This window comes from Mobula birostris, chromosome 28, assembly GCF_030028105.1.
Source record: "Mobula birostris isolate sMobBir1 chromosome 28, sMobBir1.hap1, whole genome shotgun sequence".
Taxonomy (NCBI): Eukaryota; Metazoa; Chordata; class Chondrichthyes; order Myliobatiformes; family Myliobatidae; genus Mobula; species Mobula birostris.
The window spans coordinates 23264522-23285495 of NC_092397.1; the positions used below are offsets into that span (position 1 = coordinate 23264522).

Here is a 20974-nt window from a genome sequence, read left to right on the forward strand (position 1 = left end):
CAGGACAATTACTGAAGTAAAATCCGAAACTGACGGAAATATTCCACACCTCAGAGAGCGTCTGTGGAGGGAGAAACAGAGTTCATGTTTCAGGTCGATGACCTTTCACCCTGAGCTCTGGGCGCGGAGTTGGAGGAGAGAATCTCAATCAGTCTCTGCCGGGTGGCCTGAGCTCGGCGAAGGCGTCGGTTTCATTCTCCTCCTCCTTTCTAACTCGTTGAACCGTAATCCTTAAATCGAGCGTAAGACCGGCCTTTGCTTAAAGTTTAAAGTGTAGCAGAGGTAGATGATGGAAATATTTTAGCGAACATGGGACCCTGTCACTGAGGGTTACACTGAATGGCGCTGAGATACAGAGTCGCTGAGGGGATATCTGAAGAAGCTGAACACCGATCGCGAGATTTTCCCTTCACGGGGTCACTGCAGACCGGACTGTTCCACATCCCCGATGAACAGATCATTTCAACATCAAACTCTGATTTAACCGCCTTGACACTTTTCTTTTTGTTTTGAAAATTCGGTTTGAAATCACATTTAATATGAAAACAGCAAAACTACTTCCTCGTCGGGGAAATGAAAACCCCGTCTTTTCCATGACGGGCGGGTATACTAACCAGTGACGAGAAACCAGCGCGAAAGTGCGATCTGTCATTCAGATGTCCGAACACACGGGATCTCAAGGGGTCAAACCGATATTTGTTCAGCGACTGCGAAAGTGGCGCTGTTCAGAAATACATTTCTTTCTCTGCGACCAGAGAGGACTCGGAAATCATTTCCGGTTTAGCTACTTCTTTGTCGAGCACTAGCCGGAGGACACGCTCCAATTTGTGTCTGGTGGTGCATTGGGATGAAGAGCATTCCCCAACAGGATTTATTGTCTGAGTAATCGATGCAGGGAACGATTGGTAAATCGAGAGAGAGAGAGAGAGAGAGAGAGAGAGAGAGAGACTGACTCCTATGCATGGTCTTCTCATCTATTTCTCCTGTCCTGATGGAACGCTGCAGGTCCTGACGAAGGGTTCCGGGCCGAAACGGTGACTGATCGTTTCCACGGATGCTGCCCGAACTACTGAGCTTTTTTTTTATAGTTACCACCTGGACTGCTAAGTTCCTCCAACATTTTGTGTGTGTTGATTGTTTTCTCCCTTTCCCAGTTATGACGAACGGGCATCCACTGGAAAGGTTAAATCTCTTCGCCTTTCTGCAAATGTTGCCTACACACTGCGTGTTTTCAGCATTTGTCTGTTTTTATACAAGACACGGCTCAATTCTGAAGAGAATAGATGACATTAAGATACCTCAATGCACAATGGGTTAATATTTCCAACTAAACAGAAACCTCGGCAAAAGTGAAAATTGATAACATAAAAAAGTACATTCCAGCCGAATGCCAGTGGATTTCCTTGCATCTACCAATGATGGGATGGCTTTATGTTTTACAGCGCACTGACGGAAAATTGTTGTTGGCAGCAGTTGACGTAGCAGAGGATGGTTTCGATCCATCGACCTCTGGGTTATGGGCCCAGCACGCTTCCGCTGCGCCACTCTGCTGTGGGAAAACAAAACAGCATGGATGATGTGCAATCTCGTGTGTGTGTGTGTGTGTGTGCGCGCGCGCGCGCGGTCGAATAGGCATCGTTAAGCATCTAGTGGCCCGTTTCAAGAATTAATCAGGGGCCCTATTCCCGCTTCCTCAAAAAAAAAGAAAGAAAACAAAGCCAATATTCAAGTGGGTTTGCAACAAAAATGGTAGAATTTTGGTCTTAAACGTTGATGCATTATATGCACTTTCAGCATAATGGACAGACAGCTCAACAAATTTCAAACAATTCTGTTAATTAAGAACTGAAACAATGACATTGTTTTTTTGCTTTGGAGTGAAAAGCCTCGCTCTTTTCAGCAAATAGTCGGCATTGAATGGCTCTATGTGTTAGGTATCAGCTGACATAAGAACATCTGAAGCAATTTCCCTCTAATTAAATTAATAACAAGAGCAATGCGATATTCAATGAAAATTCACACTGTATTTGTTCAGTGATCAGTGTCTGAAAGTTAACTACTGGAAGTTTACCGCAAACTGCGCCTCGCGCTCTTTCAGAACCACGGACAGCTCACGTAAGTCCCGGGGAGCAAACAGGAGGAGAGTAAGAGAGAGAGGGGACGCAAGCGGGAGAGAGAAATTACGATTTGTGGAAACGCCGCTTAATCGCCTATACGCATTTTGAGTGAAACACGTGGTTTATTTTATTGTTTTAATTATAATTTTTATTCCTACTAAAATGTGTTAAAAGACTTACCACTAATACTTCACAATCTTCCTGTGCTTGAGCGCTGAGAATGCTTTAATTAGCTCTTCTGTGGCCGGAGATGTTGTTATTTCATGTTCAATTGTTATCTGAGCAAGAGCTGACAGACGCTCCTGGAGCATGGTCGTCCTCAGATGCGTTTTCCTGACCTTTAGCCTCGATAAACTTCTCTCTCGACTGGCTAGAGTCACAGGCACTATCAGCACGAGTCTTAGAGCAATGGTGAGGTTAGGATACAGTTCAACCAGATTGTTGCTGTAAATGTAGGTCAGAATCTGCAGGCCAGTGGTTTCTTTTGCAGGCACGGCACTGACAGCAGCCGACACCTCGTGCAAAATGGTCCTCAGCATCCACATCACCAAATGTCCTCTTCATGTTCACGCTGCTGTCTTTCGGTGTGCGACGTTGGGTGACTTTTTTCATTTCCTTTCTTCCATAAATGAAGCCAAACAGACTGTGAAATGACTCCATCAGCTTGAAGAGCTCATTAATGCCTTGGATGGCAGAGTCCACTAGTGAAAGGAAAATTTCTCTCTTGTACAGTTCCTCGGGTGCCACTGTCAGGGAAGGATCTGCACTCTGGGATTCGTACTGGAACTGACGTTTAGTTTTCTGTGTCGTGCAGTTAGAAAGACCATTGGCATTCCAATCACTTCAGCTATGTCTCTGGCATCTGTTTGGGCAATGAAAGGCCGTTCTCTCTGTATTCCTTGAGAAATTTCAGAACATATTCCACCTCGCGCTGTAGCACATCGATTCCCAATTGCGGGCTCTGGAGCAGCTTGCTGACACGATTCACCTCATGTAAAACGTTGTATCAGATGATAACAGTCAGCAGGAATTTCCATGACATGATGTCCTGTTCTAGGCCTCTGGCTGCAGATGTGGTTTCACTGTCACCTTTCCGTGTGGCATGTTCAATCAGTGACAGGACTACATTGCCACCATCGGGAAGCTGGTAGCGCAGGACTTTCACACTTTCCACGCGGCGCTCCCATCACGTGTTGGATGTGGCCTTGAGGGTCATCTGTGGCACGTTATCCTTGAACAGCTCCCACCTCTGTGTCGATGAGCTGAATAGTGTTTATAGACGTTGCAGCACCCCAAAGAAGCTTACAGACTCCACAGTTGATTTTGCAGCATCGGCAATGACTAGGTTTCGGCTGTGGCTGGCGCATGGCATGAACAGTGTTTTTTTGTTACTATCTAGTACCCTCTTCTGCACCCCGCTATTTCCTCCCGCACATTTCTTCCTTTATCATATGCCTGCCCCCTGCATTTTGATAAATCTAATCTTAACTTCTCCAGATGCGTTAAGAACACGTCAGTTCGGCCTGCACCTGTTGCGTCAGGCACTGGTAGGATACTGAGAAAATACTTACTAACAGTAGCTCCGACATTTACTTGGCATGTGACAATGCGCAGTGTCACAGAGAGCTGCTCTATGTGTGCAGCGTCAGTGGTGCAGTCCATTATCACCGAGTACTAACGTGATTGTTTTACACTTTCTGTTATCGCTTCCAGTGTCATGTCTCCAATAAGTGTGATTAACACATTTTGTATGGTTTTCTCCATGTAGTGGTCAGCAATCTCTTTTTTCTCTGCTTGTCTGACATGTTCGCTCATCACTGGGTCGAACTCGGCAAGCAGCTCCACCAGACCGAGAAAGTTCCCATTATTTGGTTCATGTAGGGTGGGATTGTGGCCACTGAAAGCAAATTTTCGTTCTGCAAGGCGAGAGACTATGGACATGAACCACTTCATGACATCATTCCAGTGTTTTGTCCCACCATTTGCATTTCTCGGTACGTGCTGTCAATGGCACCGTGCGTTTTTAAGTATGGTTCCAGCTCGCGCCAGCTATCCATGTTGTCACGGTGCGCATTTGACTTCTCATGATCCTGGAGTGTGAGAGTGAGTCACTCCCACACTCTGAAACCTCCGCAAGTGAGACTGTGATTTCGCTTGCCAGATAGGCTACAGCAGAAACAGAATATTGAATCAGATGATTCTGAGTACACTAACCATGACCTGCGAATGGTTTCTCCATTTTTCATCTTCATAAGATATCTGTCCTTGGTAAAACGACGGCGTGAATGGCTCTGTGGAAAGTTAATGTCCTCTAACTGAACGGGACCTCTCCTAACAATGTCGATCTGTTGGTCACTGGTAATATGCGTTGGCCCAACGTGCGGGGTCGGTCTCTCTGAATGTTAATGGGGCTTTCTCTCTGTCTGGTGTGCTGGTGGCGGCATCTCCCTCACCTGTCTCAGTTGTAGGACTGTCATCATACTGTGGTGCTTGTTCATCAAACAAAGTCTGGTCATCATTATCACCATCTGTTTGAGTAGAATTTTTCTTCTCATTTTCATTTCTCTGATTATCAACATCTCCTGTACCGCTTACACTGTCACTTGGCTTACAGCCCCATGCTGTGACGGTGGTGCAGCAGCAATTGCAGCCGGCGGGCCTTTTAGAGATGCTGGACCAAAGAAAGATGTAACTTTTGGGAGACTATTTAGACGTTCTGTTTTGTTGTCTAATATTTTCAGTTTTTCAGCCTCACTAGGATATCAGCGTTTCATTTTCCTCTCATTCTTTGCTAACATCAATGTTTACAAGTGAAGTAAATGTTTTACTGTATTTTCTCAGATGTCAGTCAGCGAGCGCCCACTGGTGGTTCGGCTGGGAATAGCAGGAGAATATTGTGGCGTTTGGGAGCTGTGCATTAAATATTTGAACGTCAGTTGGGAGCCCCTGGGAGGGCGGGGCCAGTTTCAGTTGAAACAGGTGAAACATAGCTAAGGCAACCTATGCTGATCCAATTCTTCCAGTCATCCCCACTCCCCTGCCTTCTCCCCATACCTTTCGATGCGCTGGCTGATCAAGAACCTATCTATCTCTGTTTTAAGTTAGTTATTCTGTCATACCGTCTGACAGAATAAATAATGCAGCCTAAATATACGTTTTACGGTCGCCATTCATCAGAAAAAAAAACAACAAGAGAACAGGGAAACACTTCCCTTTCTCTCCAAGTCTGCAATCTCTTAGCCAAAGCTACCTTACCCCGTCGTAGGTTGTCCTACTATCGCCCGTACACAAACACATAGGGGCACTACTGAAATAACACCCCGAACCTTCGTTTCTCACACAACGTACTGACAACTTTACTTCCGTCCAGAGACTTCATTTTCAGTATTTTCTCCTGTTGTTTTGAAACAGCACGTGTAGCCGACTCCAAACCATTGCTTAGACATGTTGCTGACTTTACCAATATCCTTCTGAATTCCCTTAGTTAGTCGACCAGGATGAAGATGTTTATCACAATAAGATATGAAAGTGATCATTACCGTGAAATCCACAGCATCTTCTACCCCAGTCCTTCTGCCCTTACCGGAGGACCCTCCTCATCCAAACCCGTTCCTTCGAAGCATTGTCCTTGTATTTCTTGCCAAAATCCATTCCATACTATAACAGAACATCCCCTCTGAATTCCCAGCATCGATCACTGTCGCCCCAACACTCTCCGGTTGTCTCCCCCTCGTCCCGTGACCGGTCGCATTCTGGAACTTAGTTGCGATTGCCGGGACGGGGTGTCCCCCGGATCTCTTCGCTCCACCACCACAATTTACCGCTTCGGGCCCGGGTGCTCCCCATTCCCTGCTGCTTTAAAGCCGCTGCTGCCGTTGGGTGAGGGAATGGGACTGCGCATGTCTTCCGCTGTACAGTGTCAATCAGGTACAAGGGCGGAGCCACGCCGCGCATGCGTTCCACTGTCAGCACTGATCGAAGCTCAGCCAGACCTTCCCCCAATTCGCTTTATGAGACTCTGAGCGGAGGTTTTGGGAACTGCAGGATGGGCGGCATGGATATAAACCCACAATTAAACATACGTCCACTCGGATTGTTCTGTACAAATTGTTTCATGTGTTCCTTTGCCTGTCTTCTCCACATAGTCAGACATACGCACTGAAGGGGACGGGCTGGGCGTTGATAACTCACAGCAATAGTCCCGGTTTAATGGGTTCGGAGTGATGGATTCGGTCACTGAGTGTAACTCCGATCGGCGCTGAGATACAGACTCGCTGAGGGAACATCTAGAGAAAGAGATTGAACCTTTTCTTTCTTTTTCAATCTTTTTATTAATTTCAAAATATAGAAACAAAACATAGCAATAATACAGATAGTAGGAGATATATTGTTACACTTAAAAAAAGTAATTGTAAAATCAAATAGTGTAAATTAACAAAGCTCCCAATCATGTAGAACTAACAACGGATAATCCAAAGCAAAAAAAAACTAGAAAAAAAATCATGAAAAAGAAAAAAAAAACAAAACAAAAAAGAAACAAACCTCATCCCCAAAGAAAAACAAAATTAATCAACTAAACTAAAAGATTTGGGCAAAACTAACAACTTAAAAATGGAAAAGAAGAAAACCTTAGTGTCGACGACTCCATTCCCCTGCAACAACAGTACAGAGAGATAAAACAAGTTTGGAAATGGTCAAATTACATCATATGAAAATGCTGAATGAATGGCCTCCAAGTTTTTTCAAACTTAATGGAAGGGTCATAAACTGCACTTCTAATTTTCTCCCAATTCAAACAGACCATAGTTTGTGAAAACCAAAGAAATACAGTAGGAGGGTTAATCTCTTTCCAATTCAACAAAATGGACCTCTAGCCATTAAAGTAAGAAATGCAATCATCCTTCGTGATGAAGAGGTTAAATTATTTAAGTCTATCATTGGTAGTCCAAAGATAGCAGTAATTGGATGAGGTTGTAAGTCTATATTTAGGATCGTTGAAATAATATCAAAAATATCTTTCCAATATTTCTCCAACAAGAGACATGACCGAAACATGTGGGTTAAAGAAGCTATCTCGGAATGACATGTCACATATTGGATTAATATAAGAGTAATAACGAGATAGTTTATCTTTGGACATATGAGCCCTGTGCACTACTTTAAACTGTATCAACCTATGCTTTGCACATACAGAGGATAAATTCACCAACTGAAGAATTTTTTCCCATTTTTCAGTCGGTATATTAATCTCAAGTTCTCTTTCCCAGTCAGCTTTAATTTTATTAGAAGCATCAGGAAATAAATTCGTAATTATATTATATATAATTGCTACTACACTTTTCTGAGAGAGATTTAAATCTAAGATATTTTCCAAAGTGTCCATTGGATATGGGTGTGGAAAATTAGGGGAGACAGTAATAAAAAAGTTTCTAATCTGTAGATATCTAAAAAAGTGAGATCTGGGTAAGTTATATTTATTAGAGAGTTGATCAAAAGACATAAAACAATTATCCAAAAATAAATCGCGAAAAGATATTATACCTTTGGTTTTCCAATCAAAGAAAGCTTGGTCCATCGTGGAAGGTTGAAAAAGAAAATTTTATATGATGGGACTTGCTAGAATAAATTGATTAAACCCAAAAAATCTTCGGAATTGAAACCATATACGTAAAGTATGCTTAACTATTGGGTTGTTCATTTGTTTATATGATTTAAAAGAAGTAAAAGGAAATAAAGTTCCTAAAACCGAACCCAAGGAAAACCCTTGCAATGAATTAGATTCAAGATTTACCCAATGAGAGCTTAAAGATGCGTCCAAATCTTGTAACCAAAATTTTAAATATCGAATATTAATTGCCCAGTAATAGAATATAAAATTCTGGAGGGCGAGCCCCCCCCCCTCCTTTTTAGATTTCCGTAGATACCTTTTACCTAACCTAGGATTTTTATTCTGCCAAATATATGAGGAAATTTTTGAATCTACGTTACCAAAAAAAGATTTTGGGATAAAAATTGGAACCGATTGGAATATATACAAAAATTTGGGCAAAATGATCATCTTAATAACATTAATCCGACCAATCAAAGACAAAGAGATTGGCGACCATTTGGTAAATAACAGTTTAATCTGATCAATTAAAGGTAAAATATTAGCTGTAAATAAATCTTTATATTTTTTTCGTAATTGTTATCCCTAAATATATAAATGAATCAGTAACCAATTTAAATGGTAAACGTCCATAAGTAGGTACATGCTTATTTAAAGGGAATAATTCACTCTTATTAAGATTCAATTTGTAACCAGAGAAGTTGCTAAATTGAGCTAACAGATCTAAGATAGCAGGAATTAACTTCTCCGGGTTAGAGATGTATAAAAACAAATCATCTGCATATAATGATAATTTATGTATTTCGTTTCCACGGGTAATACCAACAATATTTGGCGAGTCACGAATAGCAATTGCTAAAGGTTCAAGAGCAATATTGAATAGTAAAGGACTAAGAGGGCAACCTTGCCTAGTGCCACGAAAAAGACGAAAAAGAGGAGATCTATAATTATTTGTACAAACCGAAGCTACCGGGGAGTAATATAACAATTTAATCCAAGATATAAATGTCAAATTAAAATTAAATTTCTCAAGAACGTTACATAAATAAGGCCATTCAACTCTGTCAAAGGCTTTCTCAGCATCTAATGAGGTAATACATTCCGGGGTAGTAAATAAGGGGGTATAAACAATATTCAGTAACCTCCTAATATTAAAGGATGAATAGCGATTTTTAATAAATCCAGTTTGATCCATAGAAATAATTTGAGGTAACACCTTCGTCAATCTAGTTGCTAGAATTTTTGAAAAAAAAATTAGAGTCTACATTCAGAAGAGATATCGGTCTGTATGATGCACAATCAGTAGGATCTGTATTCTTTTTAAGAATTAAGGAAATAGAGGCTTCATAAAACGATTGGGGTAATTTACCTAAACTGATTGCTTCCTTGAATATTCTAGACAACTTAGAAGAAAGAATGGAGGAAAAAAAAAATCCACTGTAAACCCATTCGGACCGGGTGCTTTACCGGAATTCAATGATGAGATTCCTCTGAAACTTCCTCTGAAATGGAAGCTTCTAATGATAGGGACTCTTCGGGTGATAATTTCGGAAAACTCAATTTACTTAAAAAATCATGCATGAAATTAGAATCATGAGGAAAATCAGAGTGATATAAAGAGGTACAGAATTCTTGAACGGTTTGGTTTATCCCAGCATGATCAACTGTGAAAGTATCATCCTGTTTACGAATCTTAGTAAATTGACATTTAACCGAATCAAATTTCAATTGGTTAGCCAGTAATTTACCCGATTTATTGCTATGAATATAAAAATCACTTCTAGTTCTCATTAATTGATTTTCGATCGAGTATGTTAATAATAAGCTATGATCCAATTGGAGTTCAACTCTGTGTTTGTACAGCTCCTTACTGGGAGAAATAGCATATATTTTATCGACTTCTTTAACTTTATCAACCAACAGAAGTATTTCATTGTTAACACGTCTTTTCAAACCAGCCGAATAGGAAATAATCTGACCACGGATATAAGCTTTAAAGGCGTCCCAAACAGTTCCATTGGAAATTTCTTCCGTAGTATTAGTTGAAAAGAAGAAATCAATCTGCCCCTTTATAAATTTGACAAAGTCCTGATCTTGAAGCAAAATAGGGTTAAATCGCCATTGTCTGCTAGTACAAGAGGTGTCCATTAACTTGATGGAAAGTTTCATTGGAGCATGATCTGAAATAACAATACTGTCATAATTACAATCAACTACATATGAAATCAAACGAGAGTCAATCAAGAAATAATCAATTCGAGAAAAAAGAACGATGAACATGTGAAAAAAGGAGAATTCCTTATCGTTTGTATGTAGAAATCTCCAAATTTCTGAAATCCCAGAATCCAACATAAAAGAGTAAATAATAGTAGCCGACTTATTCGGTAAAGCCGGACTAGCCAACATGGGATTCAAACATAAATTAAAATCACCGCCCATTATCAACATATACTCGTTGAAGTTAGGAAAGGAAGTGAATAAGTGTTTAAAAAATTCAGGATAATCCACATTAGGAGCGTAAACATTAACTATAGCGACCGTTTGATTAAAAAGTACCCCAGTAATTAACAGAAATCTACCATTAGGATCTGAAATAATGTCTTGATGAATAAATGTAATTGAAGGATCAATAAAAATTGAAACGCCTTTAATTTTGGCTTGAGCATTTGAGTGGTATTGTTTTTCTTTCCAAAACTGAAAGAAGAGTTGATTGTCCTCTTTCCTTACATGAGCCTCTTGTGCAAAAATAATATGAGCATTCAGTCTTTGGAACACTTTGAAAACCTTTTTCCGTTTTATTGGATGGTTTAAACCATTTGTATTCCAAGAGACAAAATTAATAGTATGAGCCATAATTAAGAATTAACCCTTTGGTGAGTAAGGGGTTAACCATAATGTGAGCTCATGAAATCGGAAGAGGAATACATGATTAGAGAGGAACCGGAAATCTCGACACTGCGGACATCTTTGTAGTTCTGATTCAGCCCAATAGAGAAAAAAAATCGAAAAGAAAAAGACTATCCCATCTCCCAACCTCAAGAACCCCGAACTAAGCCAAAGACGGCTAAAGAAAGTAACTAAAACTAACTCTAACCCCATTTCTGCAGGGAGCAACTCCAAAAATATATGTTAAATAGGTGACCTCCCAGAGACTAATATATGTAAAAAAATAACCAGTATAATAATTAGTCTACATAGTAAAAATTAATAAAATATATGAAGTAAAAAAAACTTAGTCAATACGTATAATTAGTTATAGACGAGCAAATAAAAAAATCACTTCCAAAAGGAAAAAAAAGGATTATGGGAAGAAGAAGCATAAGAACATGGCGTCCCGAAAAAAAACAGAGGAGGTTATACAAAAAGAAAGACAAGTCGCCATTTTAATTAATCGAAAACCAAAAATAGGAAACATATAACGAAAAATGATTGTCGGATCAGATCATTAATGATGACAAAAAAGGAAACCTTAAAACAAAAGGTTAACTAAAGGAAAATGATGTTATTCACAGGAGATAAGTATTCTATATAAGTTATAGAATAACAACTATAGTAATAAATAAAGAACAAAAATCTTGGACTTATAAAAAAACCTTCATCACACGGTAGTAAAAGGTTTATTTAAAAAAAACACCAGAAAGAAAGAAAAAAAATGGTGCTGGAAGCACCCGACACGAATTCAGAGAGAATGTCTGTATCAGATGGGAAATTATCATCCAAAAACCTTCGAGCGGCAGTTGTAGAGTGGAAGACACGACGATTTCCATCGGGAAGAGAGATTCTGAGACGTGCAGGATACAATAGTGCCGGTTTGAGATTTTGTTGATCGCATTCCGACATTAGAGGTTTAAAAGTCAGCCGTTCCTTCATCATTTCAGGACTGTAATCTTGAACTATCCTGAAGGAATGCTGGCGATACTTTATCATCCCTTGTCGACGAGCAGTCTGGAGAAGTTGTTCTTTAACATTGACATAATGGAAACGAAGAGTAACTGGTCTGGGTTTGGAAACAGCCGCTGCCGACTTTGGCCACGGTATACGATGGGCGCGGTCGAGTAATGGGGGATCGTTGGGAAAAACTGAACCGAATGAATCCTTTATGAGTTGAGCAAAGAATATTGCAGGGTCTCCAACCTCAACATCCTCGGGTAAGCCAATTAAACGTAGGTTTTGCCTTCTCGATCGATTCTCAAGATCAATAACTTTGGATTTAATTTGTTGGAGTTGTTTAGTAGTCGAAGCTAGATTCTTCTCTAAGATCTCAACTTTTGTATCCGTCTTCTGAGATTTAGTATACAGTTCAGAAATTTTTGCATCGTGTTTTTGAACATCGGAATCCAGGGATTTCAAAGAGTCCGTGATTGATTTTAAATCTTCATTGAGGCTTTGGCGATGTTGTTCAAATTGAGCAGTTAAACTTTCAGATAACTTTATCCGATGCTGCTCAAACATTTCCTCCATAACTTCGTAAGTTAATTCCGTTTGTTTAGAATCACCTTTCTTCTTTCCTCCGTTCCCATCACCGTCTTTCCCATTTTTAATTCTAGATCTCGTACTCATTTCTCTAAGCTCGAGAGTTACAGTTGACAAAAGGAAATCAATTAATCAGTAAATCAAGAAGATAAAGTAAATCATTCTGGTGTACTTAAAGTTAATTAGATCAAGGAGGTCATAGGTTAAAAAAAAGGATAACGGGAATGGAGTGAAGCCAAAGAGACGACCTCACTCCATGAGCGCTCCCTGCAGAATCTGGACACACTTAACAAACTCTGCCCCATCTAAACCCTTGGAACTAATCAGGTCCCAATCAATATTAGGGAAGTTAAAGTCACCCATGATAACAACCTTGTTACTTTTGAACCTTTCCAAAATCTGCCTCCCAATCTGCTCCTCTGTATCTCTGCTGCTACCAGTAGACAGTAGAGCAGTGAGATAAGCACACAGCCCTGTGGAGTGTCAGTGTTAATTGTCAGTGAGGTGGAAATGATATTCCAATCCGCACAGATTGTGGTATTCCGGTTAGGAAGTCAAGGATCCAGTTGCAGAGGCCTAGGTCTTGTAGCTTGAATGTGGAGTGAGAATTAATTGCTGCGCTGGGATTGGGCCACGGCGAGTGTGGCGGAGTGGGAAGAAGTTGCTGGTGACTATAATTGCTACTTCCTCTCCCCTGACCATGGGAAGACAGTTTCCCATTAGCCCATTTCCCAATGTCTGTTGTTGCTGGACAGTGAGTATTCTGAGTGGTGAATCCCATGGGAAATGAATGTTGTGTCCATCCCTCTGTTCCACATCCGGATCCGTACCGGGAAGTGGTGGGGTTTGTCTGTCTCCTCCTTGGTTTGGAGCTCCTCCATCTGCTGCTCAGAAGAAGCTGAGAGCTGCAGGCTGTGAGTGGCCTCACACACTGGCACTGGCTGCACCAGTCACTTCACACAGTGTCTGCCTTTTACCTCTTTCACTTTCCTTTTCCTACCTGCAGGAAAGACTTCAAATGTACGTCAATGTTCCCTCTTGCCAAAGCTCAATGAACAAAACAGTGGCTCCATCTCTCACACACGAGATGTGTTACTGAGCACAGAGGCACTGACAGCTCATTTGTTCCACAGTCTCAGACAGCAGAGATATTCAGTCTCACACTGAGCCCAGGACCCAGACACACATTTCCAGTACAACAGTTACAGTGAAACACAGCTGGTCAATATTTCCCTGGTCCCTGGGAAAATATTGAATATTTTCAACCACTTCCTTGAATGCCTTCCATGCGATTTTCTCTGGTCCCAATAGAAGTTGTTTGAATTGCCTGTTATTGCTGGCCTGCTTGATTTGTGGACCAACACAAATGCCTCCCTTAATATTGGCATCAAATAATCTGACTTGAATTATGAATTGAAATATAAAAATATAGGCAATTCCAAAGAGATGGTGTGTGATAGGAACATTGCATAGTGATCTTCAATTTCAGCAGTCCAAATCCATAAGATATACATACCTAAAAGTAATCAGGAAGCAAAATATTTGTTGTCCAGTGTAGTTGGCCATGTGGGTGAGAGTAAGGGGGGAAGCTGAGGACTACAGGAAGGTATCAGTGGACTGGACAGGTAGGCAGGTGGAATTTAATCTGGGAGGTGAGGTGATGCAGGTGGGGAGCCCAAACAAGGCGAGGAAACAGACTGTACATTGTGGAATCTGTAGAAGAATAGAGGGTCAGAGGGAGAGCATGTGGAATGATTCCTCAGGTTAGAAGGACGGAGCATTCGATGGGTTTAAAAAGCGGATGAAAGGCTTGCTTTTGTTAGCTGCAGGTACAGAATGGCAGAGGAGGGAGCTCTGGTGGAATTGTATAAACACAATTGGGGTCACAGCTGGAGCTCTGTGTACAGTCCTGGTCAGCACACCACAGGCTCACACCAACATCCAAATGAGGAGAGGAGTCCTCACTCAGCCCTTCCCACCTGCTCTGTCATTTAATAAGGTCACGGCTGTCATGTTTCAACATTAAACTCCATGTTCCTGTTTTCCCACAGGAACATTACACCCCCTCCTTATAAACTGTCCCACTCTCTTTCCCTTAAAAGCATACAAGGATATGATTCAAAAAGACAAAAAAAAACTGTCAGTTAATGAATTCCAATGTCTGAGGATGCATTAAGATTCAGAAAAGAATCTTTTGATCTTTTGCTCAAATCATGAAATATTGGTCCCTGGTTCTAGTTGCCAATGGATGGAGAATTGGCTTATCGGCGGAAAACATATTGGGAATAAAAGGATCCTTTTCTGGCTGGCTGCCGGTTACCAGTGGTCTTCACGGTTGTTGGTGTTGGCTCCGCTGCTTTTTATGAGGTATGTCAATGATTTGGACTGTGGGATTAATATATTTGTAGCTACATTTGCCAATGATACAAAGACAGGTGGAGAAGCGTGCAATGTTGAGGAAACAGAGAGCCTACAGAGAGACTTAGATAGTTTAGGGGAATGGGCAAAGAAGCAGCAAGTGAAATACAATGGTGCAACGCGTATAGTCATGCGTTTTGGTAGAATAAATAAAAAGGTAGACTATTATTTAGATGGGGAGAGAATTCAAAATGCCGAGATGCGAAGAGACTTGGGATGTGTTGTGCAGGATACCCTAAAGTTTAACTTCCAAGTTGAGTTAGTGGTGAAGAAGGCAAATGCAATTTTTGCACTCATTTCTAGAAGTATAGAATATTAGAGCAGGGTGTGATGTTGATGTTCTATAAGGCACTTGTTAGTCCACACTTACAGTCTTGTGCACAGATTTTGGGCTCCTTATTTTAGAAAGGATATACTGACATTGGAGAGGGTTCAGAAAATATTCATGGGAATGATTCGAGGAATGAAAGGTTTACCATATGAGGAACGTCTGGCATCTCTTGCGCTGTATTCCTTGGAGTTCAGAAGAATGAAAGGGAATCTCATAGAAACATTAAAAGGCCTGAACAGATTAGACATGGAAAACTTATTTCCCATGGTAGGGGGTTTCAGGACAAGAGGCATAACTTCAGGATTGATGGATGTCCATTAAGACCGGAGATGTGGAGAAATTACTTTAGTCAGAGGGTGGTAAAGCTGTGGAATTTGGTGCTGCGAGCGGCTGTGGAGGCCAAGTCTTTGGGTGCATTTAAAGCAGAGATAGATAGGTTCTTGAATAACCAGGGCATAAAAGGGTATGAGGAGAAGTGATGGGAGTGGGGATGACTGGAAGAATTAGATCAGCCTATGATTGAATGCCAGAGCAGACTCAATGGGCTGAATGGCCTACTTCTGCTCCTGTATCTTCTGGTCTTATAAGCACATGGAGACAGGACAAACAGAAAACACATGCCCAGACTTTCCTCATCGGACAACCAGCCCACTGCCAGTATTGGTCCAGTAAACATTCTCTGAACATTGAGATTCTTCCTTGTACAATGAGACGAAGTCTGTATAAATTGGCTCCCCCACCCTATATATGGTGTATAAGATGATGAGAGGCATTGATCATGTCAATAGTCAGAGGCTGTTTGCCAGGGCTGAAATGGCTAGCACGAGAGGGCACAGTTTTAAGGTGTTTGGTAGTAGGCCCAGAGGAGATGTCAGGGCTATGTTTTTTTTACGCAGAGAGTGGTGAGTGCATGGAATGGGCTGCCGGCGACGGTGTTGGGGGCGGTTACAATTATGTTGTTTAAGCGACTCTTGGAAAGGTACATGGAGCTTAGAAAACTAAAGGGCTAGGTAACCCTAGGTAATTTCTAGAGTAAGTACATGTGTGGCACAGCATTGTGCACTGAAGGTCCTGTATTGTGCTGTAGGTTGTCTATGTTTCAATGTTTCTGTAAGGGAAGCATAAGCTCCCGACATTTGTATTCTGTTCCCCATCAATAAAATGTCATGTTCTCTCTGCTACTGATAGCTGCGAACAGGATTAGGAACAGCCCATTCGGCCCACGATACCTCTGCTAACACTGATGTCAGGTGAGACTGCACTCTGAGCCACCATGACCGCGTAGCGATTTGCAGGACGCTGTTACAGCTCGGGCATCGGAGTTCAGAAGTCAGCCCGTGCATCTTCTTTAAAGAGTCCCTGTATGTTCTCCGTGTCGATTGCGTCAGTTTTCTTCAGGTCCTCCTGTTTCTTCCCACTGTCCAAAAATGTAGCGGGAAGGTCAGTGGCGGCGCCAGAGATTTTTTTTTCCTGCTGGCGCTACAGTGGGGCTGAATTATTCAGTGATGGTGCTCAGGGATGTACTGTATGGTAATATGTATTCGCAATGCCAGACGCGAGGCGTTCAAAAGTCAGTTTCAAGCATGATGTGCCCACTATAAATGCCTTTGTTGATTCACATGCAACATCAATTGATAAATATAGTATAGAAGTGAACTGTAACAGTGTCAACAGCATCGGAGACAACCCGGGCTACACAGACCATAAATAAACAAACCAACAGAGCATCCGACCCACAGCGCAGAACGTGAATCACGCACCAATCCCGCAAACAGCGTTAAATGCGTGGTTTTCAACTGAAAAACACAACAATGTCCACTGCTCTTCGCATTACATAGACAGACAAAGCCAAAAGATACACCGTTATTAAAGTCAAATAAGGCAAACAACAGATGCAAGGCTTTACCAGGAGTTGGACAAATCGTACTCTGACCATGCAATGCCTCAATTAATTCGGCTACTGAATTTGAAACAAAAATCAACAGAATCACCGCTTGGAAGAGTAAGCAAAACCAGTAGGCTTAATAGCAGTAAATGTAATATTTTGGGATTAGCAAGAATCATAAGGACTATGGGGTATCCACCACAAAATAATAATAATAAAAATAATAATAATAATAATCATCATCATCATCATCATCTTCGTCATCATCATCACCATCAGCAGCAGCATTAGTCTTGGATCAATTTTTTAAAAATCAGCTGCACTCACCATTGATGTTTTCAGAGAAGCACAATCCGTCTGCTGTTGTGATTGGTGGTGAAAGTATCAATGATTTTCTGGATGTCAAGTACTTTGGTCGCCCGGCTGTTTATAGCCAACGGGGGAATGTTATTGTTCCGAGCATCGCCGCTGCTATTCCTTAGGTAGTTTTTGAGGCGTCTGAGGCAAGAGAAACTCCGATTGCAAGAGGCAGATGTCACAGGTAGAGTTAGTGCTATGCAGGTTAGTTTGTGTAAATCTATAAATGCATCGCGGTAGGGTCACATTAGAGCTAGAAATTCCACTGTGTCATTCACTGTCTGTCCTTGCTAGAGACTCAACCACTGCTCTCGTATACTCACGATTTTCTTGGACAATAATTTCATGTCCTTTGTCAAGCATATTTCCCAATCTTGAACCGTCTTGTTTTCTCAATCTGAATACGGCGCATGCCTCCATAGCACGCTTATGAGCTGCACTTACATGGTGGGTTTTGAAAGCTGTTGTAGCTTTCCGCCAGTTGCGGTAACCAGTGACAGTGAAGGTAAACTTAGAATGGAACCCATGTCCTCCACACAGGAAATGCCTGCATGCGAAAGAGAACGAGGTATCTTTCGTGATCGAATATTCCAGTCAGTCAAAGCAGCCACGAATAAAACTCTTTTGCTGATTGCCAAACTGTTGCGAAGGGTACTTTTTCAATGCTGACCAGCGGGGTCCTCCCTCAGGCTGGTGGCTGACATCGCTAACAGTATTCCCACTAGCACCAAGAACAGCTTCATCTACGTTCTCTTCCGAATCCCCCGCCATTTCTTGTTCCTTTACTTCGCCCTCATACTTCTTCGATGAACTGCTGTCGTCCTCATCCCCACTTACTTCTTTCTGCATGTCACTTTCAATTAAGACAAACGCAGGTTGAGGCACCACTGATTCCTCTGGATCAGGTCGTTATCTCACTAAAAATCGATCCATTTCTCACGCCGCCCAAAATAATGCAAGTGCTAGGCTCACGCTAATTTGTAAAAGCACAATGTGTGTGTGTGTGTGTGTGTGTCATCCGTTAGTCTCGCAAGACTGCGGATCTGCGCCTGGTTGTATCCTATCAATCTCTCGCGTTAGTGACATCACCACCTGAAGTGAGCTTCGATCAGCTTAACTGATCTGAGGACAGCAACGGCAAGACATTGACAACGAACGAATAAGCAGAAGTGTAGAGTGGATCTGACAGAGATTATAACTTTATTGCTGCCTGGGTGCAATGGTAATATAGATCAACTGGAAAAACAAGCTGCATTTAAAACTATACAGAGAAAGCAAAACGGCTGCAATTTGTATCTGAAATTTCAGTTAATTTCTTGGTGATGTTACGGTAGTGCTATTATAATTTCTGCTGGGGTTATAGCTCCAGCTAGCACCACCTTAGCGCCGCCCCTGCCTCGTTCCTTAGTCCCTGTGTGCATTATCAGAGGTTAGTGAAGGTCTATGCAAATATAAGCCACCCTTTAAATCTGCGTTAGTGCGATTACCTTTCCTTGCGGAAGAAAGGAAGGAGGACAATAGGAAACGATGGAAAAAATACCTTCGCCCTTCAGAGCCTTTTAGAACAAAATGGGATGCGAAATGTGAAGACGCTTTTCAGTCACTGAAGTAGCCGCTGACACAAGTGTCTCTTCTGGCTGATAAGCCGTGTGGACAACATTGTCAGATGGACTCGTTAGGCCGAATGGTCAGCATCCATGTCTTATCAGTCCATGAATGGATGGAGGAAGTGGCCCAAGGATTTATCCACCTGAGTTCACTTCGACAGCAAGCTCGTCCTATTCTGTATTGGTGATACGGTCCATGCATGATATGGTGACACTTTTTCTTCAGTTCTATAGACATTGTGTATTTCTCCTGAGTAAATACAACTATAAAACATTCATTTAAGATCTCCACCATCTCTTTCAGCTCCATGCACTGATGACGACGCTGATCTCGCATTGTATGACAGAGCAACCCAATGACCTCTTTTAGCTCTGTAATTTCTGTCTTAAGAGCTCTCTTGCATTTCCTATGATCGTCATGTCTCTTCTGACCCTAACAAACAGTACATAATATAGGCCTCAATATCCCTCAGTAAGGGAAGTTACATAAACTGCTGACTTTGATTGTTATTCTGACAGGAATATGCAGATTCTGTACTCTTGATATTTCACTTTTGAGGATCTCTCTGTCTTTGACGTAAAAAAGAATATCCCTATAGACACCTGCCATATCTCCACTGATTCCATTAGGACTGGCCTTTCTCCAGTTTAATCTAACAACGAGTCTTATACTTTATAAATATCCTGAAAGTAATTGAATTATGATCCCATTTTCCAAAGTGCTCCACTGCACGGACTTCTGTCGTCTGCCCTGTCTCATTCCCCAAGAGGAGATCCAGAATCTGCTTCTCTCTTGTTTCGACTACATATTGATCAATGAAACTTTACTGAACACATTTGACAAATGTTATCCCATCCAACCCTTCTACAGTATGGGATCCCCAGTCAACAGGTGGAAAGTTAAAATCAACTACATTATAACATTATATTTCCTGAAACTGAATGCAATCTCGGTACAATATCGGTCCTCCAAATACGAGAGAATACAGGTGGAAGGGATCTACCACACAGAACCATCAACATATTCATCCTTTGTCGTTCATTATTTCCATCCATACAGATTCAGTAGACGAGTCCTGTAGTCCGTCCTGTTTCAGCACTACCAATGTATTTTTATTGACACCACTCCCTTTTTAGTACAACCTTCTATATCATGTCTAAATTATTGGAACCTCAAATCAATGAGCTCCCAGTCCTACCTCTCCTGCAACCGAGTCTCACTACTAGATAGCATGTACAACAGTACAGAACAGGAGCAGGCTCATAGATAGATAGATAGATAGATAGATAGATAGATAGATGGATAGATAGATATACTTTATTAATCCCGAGGGAAATTTGGTTTCGTTACAGCCGCACCAATCAAGAACAGAGCGTAAATATAGCAATACCAAAAATCCCAACAATCAAACAACAAAATGCAAACTATACCAGATGGAAAATAAGTCCTGGAGCAGTGTATTGGCTCAGGGTGTCTGACCCTCCACGGGAGGAGCCCGTTCGATGGCCACAGGCAGGAACGACCTCCCGTGCCGTCAAGTGTTGTATCACGGTGGAATGTGGCCGATGTCCAACAGTAAAAAGTTCAGTATCCAGCCTGCAAACAGGTTCCTCGATCGTAATATACTCCGGATTGCACCATCCGTTGTTAACCAGATCAGTAAGCACGAAACTCCTTTACGCTTACCGGTCTCAGTGCACTTCCGGTCAGCCGGAACGGTATTACCCACGGAACTCCTCTTCTCCAAAAGTCTCTGTTGTCTCGACCCGGTCCTCTTTCCTCGGCTTTGTGATCCCCTTCTGCATCCTCTGTGTGTTTACCTCCGGATTTCAGCAGGGCTTTCCGCCGCTCTGTTAGCTAAGCCGGCCGGGATTTGTTGGTCCGTGGAATACACAATACGGCCTTGCTTCTGTCCCGCGTGTCGAGCTGTAACCATTTCCAGCGCTAAAGAAAACCCAGATAAAACTCTCTCTACCAGTATAGAGAGGGTGCAGCTTCGTCGTGTTACCGTGAGAAAAAAAATACAAAAATACCGTAAATTAAAAAGTAAGAAGAAGAAAGTAAAAGAATAGTTCGGAACGGCTGTACCAGGCTGCATGCACGACAGGCGCATGCGCACTTTTAGGCCCAATATGTGTCGTACCAATAAAATTAGTAATCAAATGGTCAGCTAAGTT

At 41.7% G+C, this 20974-nt stretch overlaps 1 non-coding gene across 1 annotated transcript; it reads right to left on the reverse strand.

Moving 5' to 3' along the window:
- Positions 1-1479: 1479 nt before the first annotated feature.
- trnam-cau (transfer RNA methionine (anticodon CAU)) lies at positions 1480-1551 on the reverse strand. Its single transcript has one exon. It is a non-coding gene; the product is annotated as a tRNA-Met (tRNA).
- Positions 1552-20974: the final 19423 nt, after the last annotated feature.